At 42.4% G+C, this 16,037-nt stretch overlaps 2 pseudogenes across 1 annotated transcript; one reads left to right on the forward strand and one right to left on the reverse strand.

Annotated features, from left to right (window-relative positions):
• The window catches only part of LOC128574203 (ran-binding protein 6-like), a 50,267-nt pseudogene extending 42,675 nt beyond the window's left edge, over positions 1-7,592 (forward strand).
• Positions 7,593-12,268: 4,676 nt separating this feature from the next.
• Positions 12,269-14,742, reverse strand: LOC128574211 (RING finger protein 10-like; annotated as a pseudogene). The gene has a single exon (XR_008376642.1). The product of XR_008376642.1 is annotated as an RING finger protein 10-like (transcript).
• Positions 14,743-16,037: the final 1,295 nt, after the last annotated feature.

Raw genomic sequence — 16,037 nt, forward strand, 5'->3', positions numbered from 1 at the left:
TGTGTTCTGGCTCATATGTGAACAGTCTCACCCATTCTTATGATTTGGTCATGAATATTGTTATCAAGCCCACAAGAAGGATTCATGTTGCTCACTGCACAGAAAGCCAATAACTGAGCAAACTAGGATTGTCGGGAAGGAAAGGATTTAATGGAAGAGAAGAATCCACTGGGAGGTGGAGGCACAGATTGCCTTAAATTTGCCTCCCCGACCAACAGGGTCAGGGGTTGTCATGGAGGGAAAATGAATGACATGCGAGAGGAATGAACAGCATTACATGTTTGGGTGGAATGTGCGGCACGCAAGCACAGTGGTAAATCATGTCAATACATATAATCCATGAGGGGAATATGATGGATATTCCCTCCCCAGGGCGTTGAGCATAGGATTATAATGAGCTAGTTGTTAATACTGGTCATTTTTTCAGTCTCGGGCACAGGCTTACACGATCCTTGGGCACGATCTTTGGAAATGAGGTGGTGTAAGGCTCTGTAGTTATCTCATGCCTGCAAGGAGTTTGCATCATTCCTCCAGGAAACAAACTCCAAAGGGAACACATCAGCGCAACAGAAAGTTACAAAGTTCTTGGCAAATCTTACTGGCCTGGGAATCTGAACCATAAAAGAACTACAAAAAAATTGTTTAAAAAGTTTTATTGTTTATTGATCCAGTTACAATATTGGACATAGGAAGGGAACAGAAAAGCTCCCAATCCAAGGAAAAAGTGAAATTATTACAATAAAAGTGAAATGATTACCTTATTTAAAACACAGTGGATGTCTGGCAAGACATGAGACATTCCAGGACAAATCCCCATCTCTGCTGGTTCTTCCCAGAACTGTGGAGCTAATAAATAGACAATTTAGGACGGACAGCAGCTTCATTAATATAGAGGGGGCTGTATTACTCTAGGGATGATGTAGTTGAGGGGTGTGGGAACGATGATGTTCTAAACAGAGGATTTTTTTTTTCCTTTGAGACAAAGTCTGACTTTTTTGCCCTTGGTAGAGTGCTGTACTGTCAGAGCTCACAGCAACCTTCCAACTCTTGGCCTGAAGACTATCTGTCACCTTAGGCTCCCAAGCAGCTGGGATTACAGGTGCCTGCCACAATGCCCAGCTATTTTTAGAGATGGAGTCTCCCTCTAGCTCAGGCTGGTCTCACACTCCTGAGCTCAGGCATTCCTCCCCGCCTCAGCCTCCCACAGTGCTAGGATTACAGGTGTAAGCCACTGTGCCTGGCCTCATAAATGGAGGATTCCTTTTAATGGTTCTCAAATGGATAGAAAAACGTGTATATATGTCTGAATGTCTTACGTATACATATATTTGTGTGTATACATGCATACACGTGTACACAGATTGTGCCTGTGTATATGTATGTATGTATTCTTATGTATTTGTACATATTATGTATATGTTTAAGAAAGAGAGATACATCTTTGAATGTCAAAATGGGGTAGAATATGAAAAAGAATTGGAGAATATATTAAAAAATGTGAAACCATCTGGTTAAAGGAATAACATTTGAAAAGCAAGAGCAGTTCAGACTCCCATTTGCAGACAACTGTTAGGCTGAGCAGGGGACTTTCCTTCCTGATGTCTATTGAGTGCCCACATTAAAGGGACAATGAATAAGTGAATGTAGGCAAAACCTTTAGGAAGCTTTGCAGCAGTGTCAGTGCTATATGACTGCTCATTTAATATATCTGGAAGATATGCAGATTCCAACTGTTGCTACTTCCAGAGGCAGGACCAGGTAGGCTGCAGAAGAGGGAAGGATGGAACCCAGGTTTTAATGTACACCCTTTTGTATCTTTTGTCATTGTTACAAGTGTGTTATCCTTGTGCTCTCCCTATGAAACTTTCTTTTTAAAAAGCCTCCTCCCCCAAGATAGGTGTAAGTGACCCTTTTATTTTGCTCATGGTTCTCAGGTACAGGGACTCAGACAGGAGGCAGTAGAGATGGCCCTCTTCTGCCCACTGATGTGTCTGCGGTCTGCAGAGGAGACTCACTGCCTGGGGTTGAATCAACAGCCAGGGGTTGGGATTATCTGGAGGTGACCTCACTCACAGGTCTACACTGGAGTGTGGGTTTGGCTGGAGGACCTACAGGACCCTCATGCGGCCTGGGCTTCCTGACAGCGGAGAAGGCCAAGGTCCTTCAGAGCTCTGATTTGGTGCCCAAGGGCTGCATGGTGAGTGACCTTAGTGAGTCAGGAAGAGGTTCTTGGCCTTTGCAAACATGACCTTGAAGGATACACAGTGTCACCAGTTGCCTGGGTTTAAGTCGCAGCCTGGACATTTCCTATGGAGCAATGGAGGTTCCTGTGACTCACTTTCTTCTCTGTGAAATGAGGATATAATAGCAGCTACTTTGTGGGGCTTCTGTAAAGACTAAGGCTGTTAATGGTTTGAATCAGGTAACAAGGGCTGGCACAGAGTGGGCCCTCAGGGCAGGCTGGCTGTCATCATCAACAATATTGTACAGGTGAGGAGGGTAGGGTGAAAAGAGGTGACATCACAAATTAATTTCACTTGGCTACATCAGTGGGGAGCCAGGCCATTGAGGAGCCCTGGTGTGACTGAGTCTTAATGACAAACCTGTCACTCCTGGAAATTCCAGGACTATCTTTCCACCACACAGGGCTCTGCCTCTGAGGGCCAGAGTCCTTTCCCAAGGTCAAAGGAACTTTCTCTGATGGTGGGGATGTTTTCCATTTGTCCTGCCCAGTAGGGTACCTACAGGGAGATACTGAGCACTTGAAATATGGCACATTCCACAGAGAAACCACATTTTTAATTCAGGTCCACTGTCCTGCCTTGCTCTCTGCTTGGCTGCTTAGATTTTGTTGAGAACACAGCGCTCCCCTCCACCTCAGGGCCTTTGAATCAGTTTTTCCATCTGCCCATAACACACTTTCCAATTTCACTATCCCCACACAAGTCCCAAATCTTGGGTCCCAATTTTCTGTCCATGAAGAGGGCCTCCTCTATCCTGTTTTTTAAACTTCGGGTAACAGTGTTGGGCTGGGCCAGTGACACAGTGCCCATATCAGCTGCTCACACTCCCAGGAGGTTCCCCAGGGCGTCACACGCATAATGCACAAAGGTGAGAATAATGGAATTGTGAGAAGAGCAATGTAATTGTTAGGCATTGCAGCACGGAGTGAGCCCTGTACTGTATTTTGGAGAAGGGTAAGGTTTGCGTGGACCAGATACTTCGTCATATCCCCCATCTGGATCCCTCCTCCTACAGAAAGGAAGCCTTTGAGTTTTAGGGGTAGAATATTGAAGTCTGCCTCCTCGTGGAAAGATGCCCATGGCTGCCATCACTGTAATACACTTCCCAGGATCATCTTCAGAATATAAAAGTGCTTCCTCAGGGGACAAGAAAATCAACAGGCCCATGCAGGGCGTGAGAAAAATTCACCTCTGGCCAGACAACAGATAGCATCCTGCACATCGATCAGGAGAAGGTGCAGTGAAATTCAACTACAACTTCACTCAAGTATAATGATTCAGTATCCCAAATTTAAGACAAAATTTTACAATAGCCACACAATAGTGTTGAGATATTTCAAGTGTGCAGATTGAAAATTAATAAGTTAAGCACTAGTGCTGCAACTACAGATGTAAAGATATATTGACAGCTTAGACTAGAGTGTGGTTCAATTTTAATGGTAAAGAACATCTCAATTAAATGTTTAGACATTTAGCAGCTCGTTCAACATTAGCTAAAATGGATCTCCTCCTGAGGCAGTGTTGCCAGACTTAAAAAATTTATAGATATGATGCAGAACAGGTCTGAATTATCAGAAATACCAAAGAGCATGTACCAACGTTCTCATGTGCCTTCTCCTCAGTTTCCTTTTTAAAATAGCATTTCATGTAAGGGTGCTTCATCTGTTACAATAACTGAGCCTGTATCAACATATAATTGTGAACCCAAGTGCAGAATTTTCATTATAGCTTACCCTGTGTTACACGGTCTATGAATTTGGATGATTTCATGTCATTCTTAAATATGACAAAATAGAGTCCCACCCTAAGCATCACCTGGGCTGCTCCTGTCAGTCCCTGATACCTCTGGCAATCAGTAATCTTTGCCCTTTCTCTGCAATGTTTCTCTTCCTGAATGTTAGATGAGTAAAGTCATACCAGAGAAAGCTACTTAAGATGACTTGTTTCACTGAGAAATATACAATTAAGGTTTTAAAAAACAACTTTTAGCAGCTAAATATTTCAATGGTTTTGATCACTCAATAATACACTGTTGGATCAGTGTATCAAAGACTATTGGGACATGAACCTTGTGAAGGACATCTTGCTTGCTTCCAGATTGAGCAATTATAAAGCTCCTAATCTTTTTGCACAGTTTTTTTTTTTTTTGGTGTCTAATTTTTCAGGTTAGTTTGGTAAGTTCTTAGGAGTAAGATCTCTTGCTTGTATGGTAAGACTATGTGTTTGTAAGAATTTATGCAATTCAGCAGTGAAACCATCTGAAATTTGTGTGGGAGGTGTTAAAAGTTGTCAATTACTGATTTCATTTCTGAAATATAGATTCAGATTATCTGTTTCCGTAGGTGAGTTGTGGTAATCAAAATTGGAAAATGGCACCCAACCTGGGTCACGGCAGCTTTGACAGAGCGCGATGGCCGCGGCCGGGTCGGCGACCGTGTGGGAAAAGCAAGACTTTTACCAGCTTCTGAAGAACCTGATCAATCCAAGCCGTATGGTGCGCAGGCAAGCGCAAAAAGTCTATGAAAATATCCAAGGATCCTCATCCAAGAGTAAGGGCTGCAGCCTGTACTACACTTGTACAGATGGCTACAAATTTTGCACCTAATTTCCAAAAGAAATTCCATGAAACAGTGATTGCAGCTTTGTTGTGTACCATGGAAAATCAAGGTCATCAACGTGTGCAATCGAACACAGCTTCTGCTCTTATTACTTTTATTAAAGAATGCCCCAAGTCATTGCTAGTTCTATATTTGTTTTTTTTTTATTATTAAACCATAGCTGTGTACATTAGTATGATCATGGGGCACCATACACTTGGTTCACATATCGTTTGACACATTTTCATCACATTAAAAAGTTAACATAGCTTTTGTAGCATTTTCTTAGTTATTTTGCTAAGACCTTTACATTCCACATTTACTAGGATTCACACATACCCTTGTAAGATGCACCGCAGGTGTAATCCCATTAATCCCCCTTCTTCCCCCTCCCTCCCCCTCCCTCCCCTCCCTTTCCCCTTTCTCCCTATTCTTAGGTTATAACTGGGATATACCTTTCATGTGAAGGTCCTACATTAGTTTCATAATAAGGGTGAGTACATTGGGTACTTTTTCTTCCATTCTTGAGACACTTTACTAATACTAGAAGAGAGTGTAGGGAAAACCCTTGAAGAAATTGGGTTGGGCGAGTTTTTTATGAGAAAGACCCCCCAGGCAATTGAAGCTGCTTCAAAAATACACTATTGGGACTTGATCAAACTAAAAAGCTTCTGCACAGCCAAGAACACAGTAAGTAAAGCAAGCAAACAGCCTTCAGAATGGGAGAAGATATTTGCAGGTTATGTCTCCGACAAAGGTTTAATAACCAGAATCCACAGAGAACTCAAACGCATTAGCAAGAAAAGAACAAGGGATCACATTGCAGGCTGGGCAAGGGACTTGAAGAGAAACTTCTCTGAAGAAGACAGGCACATGGCCTTCAGACATATGAAAAAATGCTCATCATCTATATTTGGATAATAAGGTGAAAAATTTACATTCCATCTTGGTCATAAAACTTCAAGAGTTAATTCGGAATGGAACTAAGTTGGCTTTGGAACAACTTGTGACAACCATTGCATCATTTGCAGATACAATAGAAGAAAAATTTCTTCTGTATTACATTTATGCCCTCACTAAAGCACATTTTTGAGCTTGCTGTTCAGAATGAACTCAAGCTTCTGAGAGGAAAAACTATTGAGTGCATTAGCCATGTTGAACTTGCTGTTGGGAAGGAAAAATTCATGCAAGATTCATCAAATGTGATGCAGCTATTGTTGACACAATCAGACTTAAGCAATACGGAAGATGATGACCCTCAGACCTCTTACATGGTTTTGGCATGGGCTAGAAAGTGTAAAATTCTTGGGAAAAGATTTTCAACAATATCTTCCATTGGTTATCGAACTCTTATTAAGACTGCTTCAGCTAAACCTGATATTGCTCTCTTAGATACACAAGATCTACAGAATATGAGTGATGATGATGGCTGGCAATTTGTAAATCTTGGAGACCAGCAAAGTTTTGGAATTAAAACTTCAGGACTTGAATAAAAAGCAACTGCTTGCCAGATATTGGTTTACTATGCTAAGGAATTAAGGGAAGGATTTATGGAATATACTGAACAAGTTGTGAAGCTGATGGTTCCTTTACTGAAATTTTATTTCCATGACAATGTTCGAGTGGCAGCAGCAGAGTCTATGCCTTTTCTCTTGGAATGTGGAAAAATTCATGGCCCAGAATATCTTGGACAAATGTGGCAATTTATATGTGATCCCTTAATCAAGGCTATTGGTACTGAACCAGATACAGATGTACTCTCAGAAATAATGAATTCTTTTGCAAAGTCCATTGAAGTAATGGGAGATGGTTGCCTTAATGATGAACACTTGGAAGAACTGGGAAGCATATTGAAAGCAAAACTTGAAGGGCACTTTAAAAACCAAGAATTGTGACAGGTTAAAAGACAAGAAGAAAATTATGATCAATAAGTTGAGATATCTCTGCAAGATGAAGATGAATGTGATGTATATATTCTTACCAAAGTATCAGATATTTTGCACTCATTATTTAGTTCTTGTAAGGAAAAGATTTTGCCATGGTTTGAACAGCTACTTCCATTAATTGTAAATCTAATTTGTTTAAGTAGGCCATGGCCAGACAGACAGTGGGGATTGTGCATATTTGATGACATCATAGAGCACTGCAGTCCAACCTCATTTAAATATTTAGGATATTTTCAGTGGCCAATGTTGCTTAATATGCGAGGTAACAACCCTGAAGTTAGGCAAGCTGCTGCTTATGGCCTAGGAGTTATGGCCCAGTTCGGTGGAGATGATTATTGTTCATGTTCAGAAGCTATTCCATTGCTGGTAAAAGTTATTAAGTGTGCAAATTCCAAAACCAAAAAAAAGTCATTGCTACAGAGAACTGTATCTCAGCAATAGGGAAGATTTTGAAATTCAAGCCTAACTGTGTAAACGTAGATGAAGTTCTTCCACACTGGTTATCATGGCTTCCACTGCATGAAGATAAAGAGGAAGCTATTCAGACTTTGAGTTTTCTCTGTGACTTAACTGAAAGTAACCACCCTGTTGTAATTGGTTCAAATAATTCTAATCTTCCCAAAATAATCAGCATAATTGCAGAAGGAAAAATTAATGAGACTATTAACTATAAAGATCCTTGTGCCAAATGCTTAGCTAATGTTGTGCATCAGGTACAGATTTCTGAAGAATTATGGTTGGAATGCATATCCCAGCTTGATGATGAACAGCAGAAAGCCTTACAGGAATTGGTAAATTTTGCTTGAGCACAGTAGTATTGCTTGAATATCATTTACCATAAAAGTAACTACAAATAAGTGTTGCAAATGGATTTCATTATAAATGAGAGAACTGTTTTTGTTCTGCTAAACAGTTTATATTTCTTTCCTCTGTTACTCCAAGATTAGTCAGTGTTACAGCCTTCTGTTTACTTGCATGTTTTATCTTCTAAACACAGACCTTGGTGATAAAAAAAAAAAATTAGAAAATGGCAATAGTGACAACTCTTATAACAGTGCATGATGGCATCGCCTCTATTCCTGGGAGCAGAATCACTGCTCCTCCAACTCTGTGACCCTCCTGCTCAGGAGACCTTGGCTCTCACCGGGGCTTGGTGAGAGGGAGACTTACCTTTAATATAGGGATAAAAGACAAACTTGACGCTTGGAATATTTGAAATCAAAAGCTGACTCTCAGAGCTTCCCCATTTTCTCACATTGTTGGAGGAAATCGTGTAACTGCTCAGCTAGCTCTTCCATCTCATCTCCTCCCCTCTCCTTTTGCCTGGACTCCTTTTGCCTCAACCACATCTGGTTTATTCCTGCCTCAGAGACCTGCACATGCTGTTCCCTGCCCTGAAGTGCTTTTCCATGTACACCCTCACAGTGTCTCCCAAAGCCTTCATTGATTTGGGAAGTGGGGTAGAAGGTAGGTATCCTCCCAAGGAATAAGGTGGCTTGTGTAGTTTTGGTTGTTGGCAAAGAAACAAAAATTATTTAATGACATGATCTCTAGCAGAAGGCCCCGGTATCTTGGCCACTGATTTCTATACTCTCAGCACAGGCACTAAGTCAGTTTGGGCAGGATTTGAAAACAAATACACTATAAATTTAAGTATTTTTTTCATATTTATGGTTCAAAAATAAAAAATCTCCAAAAATGTAAGAATGAAGTAAAAGTATTTGACATGATTTTTACCTCCATTTATTTTGGTCTCACTCCAACTTTCTTAATTAATTTTTTTAATTCTTCTTGAAGTTGGTTTGTATTTTCTATACTTGATATAGATCACTGATATATTCCTGTTCCCTCCCTAATTCACAAAAGTATGGGTACTACACCATCTATGCTGATGGTGTATATCCTTAAGCCCTGCATTCAGAGACCTTTCTAGACACCTTCACCACTGTTTTACTATTTAGATTTGAAATACTGCTGACAGTTTTACCAACACTAATTAATGAATGTTACGCTCTCAAGTGAGTGTTGTGTGATGCATTTTTTTTTTAATTTTACTTCTAATACTACATCTAGGAGGTTTCTTAAACATTTAATAAATAACTTTAATGACCATTCTAGACTATATGATATATTGCTGTTTCTAATGTTTATAGATAATAATGCTTTAAGTTTATAAATCTAAAAATGTGGCTGGAAAACCAAGAAGCATAAATACTATGGCAAATAAAATGATTGTAGAGAAAACACATGAGATAAAAATAAGAAACACAACATTTTAATAGTGAAACAAATAAAACTTTGGTAATAAATATTAAAGACTAGTCACAATGAATGTGGGTATCTGATCTTCCTGGGGAATCAGTGAGGGCTCCTGGGTAATCACAGCCTGAGAGTTGGACCCTGAAACAGAAAGAGATTCATGTTAGGAGTGAGGAAGGAGGATGGAGGGATCACCTCAAAGTCTACCTTGAAATCCCATGAACAGGAGAAAAGTGAGGAGGAGGAAGAGGAACATGTGCAACCAGGCCATGATGTGGTATGACAAGGACACTCCGGCCCACCCCTGGTGCTGGCCTCTGTGATGGCCCTTTATCCCACCTCAGCTCCTGGGTATAGAGTTTATTTCTGGGTGTTGCTTCAATCCAGTCTGAATCCTTTCCCACCCACAGTCATCCAGTCTGTGTCCCCAGTCCCAGGAGCAGCTCCAGTGTCAGGAGGCTCTGGTGGGTTGAGCTCCAAGTGTTTCCCTTCCTGGCAGGAAGCAGCTGCTGTGACCTGCACCTCAGGTCAGTGAGCAGGGACCCAGGACCCTCTGAATTTGAACTTGCTCCTGGCCTTGCTCTCCCTGAGCAGCTTACAGCACCCTGATGACACCAAGTAAGGAGACAATGAAAGCAAATAGATAACCATCAGAATGGGAAAAAATATTTGCATATTATCTATTGGACATAAGCTTGATAACTAGACTCTACAGAGAACTCCAATTAAGCAACAAAGAAAGAGACAACAATCCTTTATGCCAATGGGAAAGTGAGATGAATAGAGCCTTCTACAAAGAAGACAGATGAATGGCTAATATGTTCATCATCCCTAATTATCAGATCAAAACCACTCAGAGATATGACCTAACCCAATGAGAACGGCCCACATCACCAAGACTCAAATCTGCAGATGCTGTGTGGATGTGGAGAGAAAGGAACACTTTTACACTGCTGGTGAGACTGCAAGCTAATACAACACTTTTGAAGAATACTCAAAGAACTCAAACTAGACCTCCCATTTGATCCTGCAATCCTATTACTAAGTGTATACCCAAAAGGAAAAAAACAAACAAACATTTTTTTCATAAGGACATTGGCACTAGACTGTTTATTACAGCTTAATTTACAATTGCCAAAATGTGGAAACAAAATAAATCCCCAGCAATCCAGGAATTGATTAACAAGCTATAGTATATGTATACCATGGAATACTATTCGGCCTCTAAAAAACATGGTGACTTTACATCTATTGTATTAATTTGGATGAAGGTGAAATACATTCTTCTTAGTAAAACATCATAAGAATGGATATGCGTTGATAAGAATCCAATGCACTCAATTCTGATATGAGAACAGTAGATGCTAGTATATGATGTGTGAAGGGGAATGGGGGGGTGGAGGGAGGTAGGGAGGGGGATGCAGGGCCCAAGTGTTTGACACAATCCTTGGGAATGGTACACTATTATTAGGGGGATGCAAGCAGTTGAACCCTGGCTGTTTGTACTCTCACTGATTTCCCAACATTAAAACATAAAAATGGGCAAAAGATCTGAATAGACATTTCACAAAAGAAGAGGTACAAATGGCCAATAGGAATATGATCAAACACTCAAAATGATGAGTCATCAGGGAAATGCAGATCAAATCTACAACTACATATCTCACAAAAGTTAAAATGCCTTTGGTGAGATAGGGAGTTGAAGATTTGATTTGCATTATCAAAAAGATTGACAATAATGATTGCTCTTGAGGATGAAGAGAGAGAAGAACACTCATACACTATTCGTGAGGATGTAAATTAGGACAACAGCTATAGAGAACAAAATGGCCGTTTTTCAAAATACTAAACATAGAACTGAAGTTTGACTCAGCAATTTCACTCATGGGCATATATACAAAGGAGAGGAATCAAGTATATCAAAAAGATTCCTGCACTCCTATGTTTACTGCATCACTACTAACTATAGCCAAGATTTGGAAGCATACTAAATACTGTTGGATGTATGAATGGATAAGGAAATAGTGGTTCATATCTACAATGGACTATCCTTCAGGAAATCCTGCCATTTATAGAAACATGCATGAAACAGGAGGCCAGTTCACTAAGGGAAATAAGCCAAGCACAGAAAGACAAACTTTACATGTTTTCACTCATATATGCCAACTAAATACAGGGTGTTCATAAATTCTGCATGCAATTTAAAATCGTTGTCTAAAGTAAAAAGATTTCATGAAGACAGAGAATAGAACTATAGTTACCAGAGCTGGGAAGGGTACCAGGGAGGTGGAGGGACAAAGTGCTAATGATTAATTGGTGCAAAAATACAGTTAGGTATTTAGGCAAAATGAACAGTATTTGATAGCACAACACAGTCACTACCTTCAACAATGAGGTAGGGCATACTTAAAAATCGATAAAAAGTAAAATTGGAATGTTAATGACAGGAAGAAATAGTAAATGCCTGAGGTGATGAATACACCAGTTACCTGATTTGATGAATCCAGCTTGCATGCCTGTATCAAAGTATCACATATGTAGAAATTTTATATACCCATTATAATTAAAAACAAAAAGTAATTAGCAAAAAACTATAATACTGAGTGTAACCACAATGAGTCATCAGAGAAAGAAAATAAATTTTACAAGTTAAAAAAGAGATGACATATGGTACATATAAACAATGGAAGAGTATTCAGCTATCCAAAAAGAAGAAAAATGTGATTTTCCAGCAACATGGATGGAAGCGATGATACGATGTAAAGTGAAATAAGCTAGGAACTGACAGACACGGCATATTCTCATTCATATGTAGGAGCTAGAAAAAGCTGATCACATAGAAGTGAAAAGTAGAACAGAGGAAGCTAGAGGCTCCCAAAGGTAGGGAGAGGGAGGGGATAGGGTGAGATTTATTGTAGGATACAAAGTTACAACTAGATAAAAGGAATCAACAGTGTCCTATAGCACTATAGGATAAGTGGAGTTAAAAGCAATTGTTAATTTCAAACAGCTAGAAAGAGATTAGTGAATGTTCCAAACACAAAGAAATGACACAACTTTGAGATGATGGATATGCTAATTATGCCAATCAGATCCCTGTATGATAAATTTATCCAAACATCACTAGGCATTCCATGAATATTTTAAAACTATTGTGTGTAACAATATTAACTGATTAATAAAGAAAATAACCTCATGTTTTCTTTTTTCTTTTTTTTTTTGAGTGTCAATACTTTATTTTGGTGTAAAGATGGGAAGCTGGAAAATACACTGTATTTAAAATTTTCTTGGTTCCCCCTCACAATGTGGAAACCCCCTCCCCCCCAGGGCTAATCTGTTCAAACTCAAATACTTAAAAATTACAGCAGCCAAACAAAAGCACAGAAGAAAGAAATCCAGATGGAGAAGGTAGCCTGGGCCAGTAGAGTCACTCGGTGTAGACAACTGAAGTACTGAACAGGAGCTTCTGTTTCTGTTTCTGTTTTTTTTTTTTTTTTTCTTTTCTTCCCTCCTTTCTCTTCAGAGAGGGGATCTGAAGAAGCTGGTGTGTCCAGTTTCATGAAGGCTGCTTCAATAGCTTGGCTGAAGGAATTTTGGAAACTGGGCACAGGAACACCGTCTGAGTTATCACTCTCCCCATCACTGTCCACCGGGGCAGGAGGAACTAGGCTGTTCTCATCTTTCTTTGGAGAAGTTTTGGGACACACTTCTGCTTTTGCTTTTCCAACCCTCAGCATCTGAGCAAAGGAAGGGAAGGGAGAATCTTCTTCCAGACTCACAACGCAGAATGAGGGACTGCCCTGAACAGCTGTGGGTGACAGAGAGGTCAGCAGAAAATCTGCATGGGAACCTGGACTTCTGCTAAGAGGAGAAAGAGAGAGGGCTCCATGGCCCTCAGTGCTGGTGGAACCCAAAGCAGAATCAGAGGAGCAAGTATAGGAATTGAAGGCAGGAAACTGCTGTAAGTTCTCTAGGGGAATGTGGACTTCCGGATACTTGCCCTGTTCATTCTCTTCCATCTCGACCTGTGCTCTCCACGGCGTTCCTCTCGCCCCTTCTTTTGGCGCTGACGTTTCCTCTTCTCAATGTCATCTGAGAATATTTCTAGGGTTTCCTTTGAGACCACAGAAGGCTGGAGAGCCAGTTCACAGATACTGAACTCACAGGTGAGTGGCAAGTGAGAGAGATATCTATGACGCTGTCGAACATCCTCAGACATGGGGTACCCAGCAATCTCCACTACTGTAGCTGATATCCTCTCAGGGCTCCGCTCCGGGCTGCCATACTCCCACACGAGGCAGCGCACATTCCCAGGGTGCAGTAACATGCGTTGCCCATCTTCTGCTTGGTACAAGTAGTAACAAGGAGAATTTCTCAGTTGTTTGGTGAAGCCTGGCTTGGTGACAGGTTCCTGCTGGCTGGACACAATACAAATAGTCCCTTCCCCAAGTTGTCATCTGTTAATTCCCAGTAATGACAGCCCTCTGACAACCCCTCGGGCTCTGGCTCAGACACTGCCTCTTCTTCCACTACCAGAGGGAGAGCAAGAGGAGAGAAGGGGAGTCCAGAGAACAAACTGCTGTGGTTTATTCATCAAAAGCAGACGGATACTCTAGCACACACTTCCTGGGTTGAAAAACAGACTCCTTCACCAAGGGAGCCATGAGCACCAGTTGTTCTAGGGCAGCCATCACACCAGTGACCTCCCCACTGCTTTCAGCCAATCCTGATAGAGCCTCCTCCCGAGTCTTGAGCTCTTGGATAGCTGCCTCAATAAAACAGGACTCGGGAGTACGCTTCTCCTCTGCCAGCTGTTGTGCTAGTGCTACTTTCTCTTCCGGAACTACCCGGTGCAGCACCTGCTCCTTGGAGGCCAGCAATAACTTGGAGTACTGGCTGTGCTGTCATCTCCTAGACGAATGGGATGGTCTACATCCATCCATTTGGATTTGGGCAAAGCCAGCAACACCTCTTTCTCCCTCTTCATCAGCTGCATTGTAATGGTATTACCAACAACATACTGACGTGACTCTGGCAACAGCACTCTTGAGATCCTTCTTATGCACAGAACTATAACAGGTGGGACATTTACTCCAGATCTTCTCACTCAGTGAAAGCTAGTGCAGGATGCGGGCCCAGCAGAAGATGTGTCCGCAATGGGTTATCTTGGCTGCAGTAGGTGGATAGAGGCATATTGGGCAAGATGGCACTTCCTGGCTACATATGCGCACTTGCTGCACAAAGTCCCAGTTGACTAAAGTATTGGGATCAGCAAAATGAGCTGTGTAGTCTTGGTCTTCAGATACCACAAACTGGCAGTTGGCCTGTAAAAAGAGTTCCTTATTAAAAGGCTTATGTCCCCACTTGTTCCTTTTGCCCCAGCTGCCATGTCCACTGCCTTCAAAGTGATCTGTCTGGCCACGGGGTTCAAAAGTAAAATTCAACAAGTGGTTCAGGTTGATCTTCTTCGGTCCAGAGAACTGGGCAGGGCTAAACTCTGCCCGTTGAGCCTCTGCTACCGCTCTTAGGTTTAGACTCTCCGGCTGGCCCCGCCGAGGCGGAGCGGGGCGGCTGTTGCCCTTTGCTGCTGCGGGAAGAGGCGGAGGAGCTGCTGGTGCCGCTGTTCCTGTCCATGTCGGAGGCGGAGGCGGTGGCGGCAGCGTTGGGGGAGCTCTGCCGCATCAACCGGGGCCTCTGCGGCGACTGTGGTCGGAGCGGAGCGGGCGCGGCGGGGACCCAGGCTCATGGCGTTAGGGGCCGCGGCAGCGGTTCTCGGCCCTCATGGCGACATTTTTCCTTGTTTCCTTCCTTGGCTTCTCAAATTGGGAAGAGAAGCGACAGGCGGGGCTGCTGAGCCCGGTGGCAGGGGTGACACGAGAAGGAGGAGGAGGCCGGAGCTCGGGAGTCCGGCAGGCCTGGCGGGGCGGAGGCTGCGGGGAAAGGGGAGGCGAGGGACACGCTCTCCCGCCGCCGGGGCGAGGGAGAGGGCTGGTTGTCTTGGTGTCGGGGACAGGTGTCTCCCACACAGCGACCGACACTCGCCTCTGAGCCGAAGCCGAGCTGCTCCGGGAATCAACCTCAAGTTTTCTATCTAGGCAAAGATAAAGTTAAACTGAACGTCACTGCACGTCCTATGCTTCACTGCCCCATCTCTAGATCTCTGTGACTCGTTCTCCGGGAACCAACAATAGAAGCCTCTAATTCACTTGTACAGCTGCACTTTCTTTTTTTTTTTTTTATTAAATCATAACTGTATACATCGATATGATCATGGGGCATCATACACTCGCTTCATAAACCATTTGACACATTTTTATCACAGTGGTTAACATAGCCTTTCTGGCGTTATCTCAGTTACTGTGCCAAAACATTTACATTCTACATTTACCAAGTTTCGCAAATACCCCTGTAAGATGCACCACAGGTGTTGAGATCAGTTCCTTCAGGGAGTCAGAAAGGGAAAGAGGGAGTGGGGAAGGGCCACCAGGAGGAGCTGGTGTGTGGGAAATAGAATACAAAAGAGATGCAAACAGGAACTAGATTACTTTTCAGCTTGCTCTCCTCCTCTTCATCTGAGGACCCCGCCTCGGCATGGACCAGGGCAATAACTATGATCTGGTGGCCTTGGGAAAAGAAAAAGTAGAGTTAGCTTTCAGGTTAAGAAGTGGACTGTGCTACTGCTGCTATTTTATAGCCAATGACAGAGTCAAGTCTTCCTCATCTCTGCAGACTTGTCTCAGAGACTCATAACTTCACCTCTGCAGTGAGAAATGGCCTGTGGATCTCCAGGGCCCCTTAAGCAGTTAAAATTCTGTAAGTATAACCAGAAGGGGAAACCTGTGCCATCCTGTCCCTCCAGAGCAGCCACTGTCCCCACGGTCCCCTGTGCCTGGCACTTCCCCTTTCCTGTTTCCCTCCATCCCTGGCTCCAGGCTCAGCTGGTGCTGGGGAGGGTGGTGCTTCTTGGGAGGCGTTTTCCAGTTATTTTCAAC

Source organism: Nycticebus coucang, chromosome 21 (genome assembly GCF_027406575.1).
Source record: "Nycticebus coucang isolate mNycCou1 chromosome 21, mNycCou1.pri, whole genome shotgun sequence".
Lineage (NCBI taxonomy): Eukaryota > Metazoa > Chordata > Mammalia > Primates > Lorisidae > Nycticebus > Nycticebus coucang.